This window comes from Varroa jacobsoni, unplaced genomic scaffold, assembly GCF_002532875.2.
Source record: "Varroa jacobsoni isolate VJ856 unplaced genomic scaffold, vjacob_1.0 scaffold_739, whole genome shotgun sequence".
In the NCBI taxonomy this organism is placed as follows: domain Eukaryota; kingdom Metazoa; phylum Arthropoda; class Arachnida; order Mesostigmata; family Varroidae; genus Varroa; species Varroa jacobsoni.
In genome coordinates, this window is record NW_019213641.1 from 65878 (window position 1) to 71491 (window position 5614).

Consider the following 5614-nt stretch of genomic DNA (forward strand, 5'->3'; position numbering starts at 1 on the left):
CTATGGAGAGAATCCAAGAGAGCTGAGGTGAAGCGCTGGTCTACAGCGACTTCACGAATTCCCGAGATGCCTACGACCATCTACGACGGTATTAACGATACTTTCGCAGTTCGCCGCTGCACTAGTCGCTGGCCGCTATTCGTTCACCTCCAACCTGCGTGTAGTGTCCGCTCCCTGCCTGACTATGAAGGCTTTCTGTGTGTGAAAACTCAGGTTGTAAATTTCATTTTGAACACCTCAAGAATAACATTAATAGTTCAACTGTAAAGAAAAATGGCGGCTTCGACGCTAGCGACGAAGTACATACATCTTGCGGGACACCTCGGAGCTATTGACATGTGGGGCTAAAAAGGATTTCTTGCCTCCCCCCAAAACGTCTCTAGGAGATCAACGTAGATCTGAAAACATGTCATATTGTTTATTAGCAGATACGTAAACTACTGCGTGTAATATATCTGTAGCGAAGTTTCTCGTTGCATTAGTTAGTAGGACAGCTCATTTTGGATTGTAATACTTCTACGGTTCATGTCATTATTCTTTAGTAAACTTTATTTAAAGTAAATAAAAAAATAAATAAAAAGTGAGTTTATAAATTTCCGTTATTCACCAGCTGGTGAATTTCTGATAACAATCAGATATAATAGACTCCATGCAAAAGCGGGCTTCTTTGTTGATAGAATAAACGAAGGTCAATTTCACACTTTTTTATTCAAACCAGAGAACGTTTTTTGCACGTGTTAATGACATGAGACGAATCTTTGACGGACGAGAGTTAAAAGATGTCGTCCTCTGTATCAAAATCGCGAATGAACGTGAGCTCGTCTACAGCATGTGTGGATTCGTTTTCATCAGAGGTGCTCAGAACCAATACAGTTCATTTTATTCGAAGTGAACAAAAAGTCGTCCTTAACTCGCTCTGAAGTACTTTTTCCGAAGCGTTGTTGTGTTCAAGTGGACTAAACTGCTAAAATATACTATTATTAACCCTTATGTTTGAGGCGGAATAGACCGTACAAAAGTTCGGGTTTGCTATCTTAGTTAAATGTAAATACCTTTCTCCCAGGATTTTCTTACAGCCCTTTTCTTGATACATTAATTTTTTGTACGGCTTTTTTGATATAAGTGCTACCAGTTTTACGTCCGGTACTACTATCAAGCAGTGCTTCATATGGCTGGCCTCTAGCGAAAAACCGTGTGTGTACATTCAGCTTCAAGCCTGGACCGATCTTCAGTTTATAAGATAAACGCGTCGTCATTGCATTATAACAAAAAATGATAATTTACGTAATCACAGGAACAAAAACAAGTTCTATTAACCTGTGCGAGACTCACCACTCACATCTGTATGTTTATAAGGCAGCCTAGTGCCTTCAGTTTTTACATGTAGACCGAGTTTTTTTCCAAATCTATCTGTAGGGCCTTTACATCTCCATTTGACAAGGTTCTTTATAAGAGAGAACCTGGAGACATCGAGGGAATAAACCAAGTGATACTCTAGACATATTGAAAGGTATACCTTTTCGAAATATCAGCAAATACGCGGATTCCATTGTTCCATGAAAAGGATGCAGATACGAATGTGCTATTACGTTGGTTACGTGTCCTATGTCTTAAGTAGTAAGTCGCTTCAGGTGGTAATATAAAAATTATTGAAGACCTAATAGACAACAGTGAGCACCTTTACTACTGCCTGTGCACTGTGTGTTTACGATGCGGACCGACACCAATCAAGAAGTCAATGCTCCACGCAATAAAACACCTAAGTAGCTCATTGTATTTGACAAAACGCTACGTATGGTAAGACAGCAGTGATAGCAAATATAAACATGCTACTCTAATAGTTAGACAATAGTCTTTACAATGTCGGCCATGAAGACTAACGTTAAACTCGCTCCGTTCTATGTTCCGCTATCTAGGCAAATACGTTAGGATTATTAGCTTACCTATCCCAGACGGCTGACGGCTCTTTCTAGTGCTACTGTTTAACTACGTGATTATATCTTGTTCGAAATCTAGATTCATAGCTCACTAGGTGTTCTTACGCTTGGTTTTTCCTCATCTATCTAGCTCTTGCAGACACAGTCAAACTCATCGGTATCGCAACGACATTTGCGTCAATTACATATCCGCAAAAACTCTAGCAGCTTCTCGTTTGTGTTTCTTTTTTACTGGCACCATTTTCCATTCTTTGTACCTCACACTCCATCTCCATATATTAACCCACTATCACAGCCCCTGACTCCTTCCCGGTCTCTCCCTTCGAGACTGCTCAGATCGCGACTCTGATGATGTGATCAATCACGCCTCCCTTTTCAGGTGCATCCGATCACATTAGGAGGAGCAGGCGACGCCCTTCAGGAGTACTTGCAGCAGTAACCCTTCTGCCGGGAAGGTATTTTGCACTGGGTAACCCCCTTCCCGTATGCAATAAAGAGAAACGATTTTATTCAATAGCAGCGAAGGTATATTGTCTAATATTTTTCTTATTAGCATAGACAACGGGGCAATTCTAACCACGGAGGGGCAAAGATGTAACAGGAATCTATGTTAATGAAGGAGCATCGATAGTGGCGTGGCTTGGCTGGTGTCAGCTATGGAGGGTATCTAAAACCACTCTTACATTCAGAGTCTGATTTCGCCATCCATCGTGGGCACTAGCAGTGTTCCTCAGATTTACGAAGAAAATAAGTATGATTGGAGAAGGTGAAATATTGCAGAGAATGGCGTAGGTATGATTAAGCCTCTAGGCCACTGAGTGTTCCAGCCTCTCTCTAATAAAGGCGGTAACGGGCAGAAAGAGAAAGGTACCTTATCTGTAATGGTTGCCTAATTTCTTCATAAAATGTGTCGCTATCCGCTGTTACATGGTCGAGCGATGCTCTTGCCGGATGATGGACAGCGATTTACGAAATTTACCATTCGTATTATAGCATGCTGCGCAGGCTTACATACCTTTGCTAGCTGAAACTTCAGTGAGTTCAACACGGGAGAACGATTACCAAATCGAAAAGTAATCACTCACCTAACGAATGTCTCGAGGTTCCAATGATCGGCCCATCTTAGGGACAGATGTCGACAGGTAACGATTAGCGGGGAACCGTTGCGTGACGTTAAGCTCCACCGAGAACATTTCATGCTACATCAATTAACGGCAGATACAGTAGAAGCCTTTGCCCTACCATTGCGCAGCTGACGAACAAATTTACCACAGATCATTAAAAGGAATCATCGAGAAACGACTTCAATGAGAAAGCAAACTTTGAATCGATATTAACTTTATCGAAACTTGCATAATGTATAGCTCTATTGAAAGCTTAGCCAAATACTTACACAATCTTTCTAAGAGGTTATTTTTTTAGGTAAGTTAGGGTTCGTCAAGTTCTATACAGATTGACCCACTGGCAATGCATTGGTAACTTGCTCTCCCATTAACGCTGTACATCATCTTGAAGCGGTTGTGGTCGTGATAGTAGTTAGTGACGTGTCCCATTACTATATACAAAATGATGCGGCCTGAATTTGACATAGAGCGAAGACACGCGTTTTTGTGCTGGAAAAGGGGCAGAACCGAAGGCAGTTGCAAGCGGAGAGCTCAAAACATTAAGGCCCATTTAGCGTACATACGGTTACTGGCGGATTTGCAATTTCAATTTAGCTCCCGCAAAACTTTTTGTATGAAGATAACCTGTATTGAAGACAAAAAAGTGATAGGCGGGAATTATAAAGGTCAGTTTGATCTTGGCATGATTGCAATGTATATGAAAACTTATATAAGTTGCATATATATATATATATATGCAACACCTGACGGCTGATAGGGCTGCCAAACAATAAAACAAAGATGTAAGGTAGAGGTCGGCAGCATTACTCTGTAATGTATTCCATATAATACAATTTAGATTTAACCGATGACCTACTACGAATGAATTATGAGATCGTCGAGCGTCTTTTCTTACCTACGTTTCTGAACGTAGTTTGCTTGATCAGGGTTAATATCAATAGGAGAATAAAACTATATATTTGACTTTAATTAGACCTGAAACGATGCAAATAGAGCTATTACATAGCGTCCTAATTGAAGCTGATTCTGTGGACCCGCAGTATCCCATTGTACGCTATCTTGTAAGAACAATATAGTAAGCGTAGATGACTAAGAGAGACGACCGACGTCTCTCCTGTGTTATATTGACTTTTGAGATTGTCTAATAGAATATTTGGGCGATGCTATCGGAATAACCGTTCCAATTAGAGCCAATTAGAGATCCAATAGAGAAAAATTTTGATATTATAAAGCTTAAACCCAAACTTCACTGAGTTCCCCACCAACTCCGTCTTATCCTATAGAAGCCCATGAAGCACGTTCATTCCGGCGGGAGGTAACACTTTATACACAGTATTAGCCTCCATCGACGATGACTCCGAATACCTCTAAACCAACAAAGAGTACCGTAAACATGGCTTCCAACACTGGCTCTATACACGAAGGCGGTCATTCGTATCGAAATGCATTAGTGCACTGAAGAGGTTCTATTTTCGTGGGGTAGGCCATGGTGCCAGATTGTCTCTCGTAGCATTTTGATGATGCTTTCGTTGGTCGCACCTAACAGGCCGAAGTTCCCACAAGCCGACCACTGCGATTCCCGTGTGCACAATTGGCAGGTAGCTTCGTGCTAATTTTCACTTGGCTTTCGAAAGAACTGCCACTGGAACTGGGTATTGTTTTTATTTCTATTTTTGCCGACATTCACTTATGATAGCTATTTCATCCTGATGATGATCTTGCTCCGCGCGGCTTGTTTCCCAGGTCTGGGCTTTGGTCGCTTCCGCAGCACTGCCGCTTGTACCTGCAGTGACTAACTTCTAATGTTTGCAAATGGCAAAAAATTAATTATCCCATCGAAGTTCTATTCTAAGTCCTTTTCTCTTTCCTATTGACTCTTCTCTAGATAGTTTCGAGTTCATTACACGATCAGACAATATTTCACTACTAGTAACTGCGTCGTTCGAGTCTTGTAACTCTGTTTGGACATTTGAAGTGTTCGATCTTTGTCCCTTAACCATTTCCTGCTAGGTGTCCCAGTATGCTAGGTGCGCGAAAACGAAGCGCCTTTTAATATCATCTGTTGTGGAGACCTGTAATATGGAGAAAATAAATAGAAAAAGCGCATGTATACCATAAGTACTATGCCATACAATCATTCTATTTGTTCTGCCAGTGGGGTGAATAGGGAAGTAAGGAAGAAGAACGCCTTGAGGCCAATCGATAATCTGCTGAACGTGTGCCACTATATTGGTTCCGGTGGCAGTCGACCTCAAGGACGGCTTTTTCAAATTAATATGGCCTAGCACAGCGGTCGGTGGTTTTAATATAATATTAAAAATAATGAATGAATCTCGATCGATCAACCAAACAACAAATCCATTAAGTGGAAAAAGAGAATGTCAGTTTTTAAATAGAGTCTGTTGGGAATTTTCTCGGCCGGTAGATAAAAGAGAAGTCGAAAAAGAGACAATAAGTCTAAGGCTCCCCTGAGGTGCTCCTCAGCATTAGACGACCTCAACCATCTGAACCGCTGTTCAGAGTTGCTAGCAGAGGGAAGTCTTGCCATTTTGA

At 41.3% G+C, this 5614-nt stretch overlaps 1 long non-coding RNA gene across 1 annotated transcript; it reads right to left on the reverse strand.

Annotated features, from left to right (window-relative positions):
- Positions 1–1997: 1997 nt before the first annotated feature.
- On the reverse strand, positions 1998–5035 carry LOC111263164 (uncharacterized). Its single transcript, XR_002682067.2, has 4 exons — positions 4324–5035; positions 3331–3685; positions 3023–3189; positions 1998–2414 (listed from the first exon to the last, which is right to left on the reverse strand). It is a non-coding gene; the product is annotated as an uncharacterized LOC111263164 (long non-coding RNA).
- Positions 5036–5614: the final 579 nt, after the last annotated feature.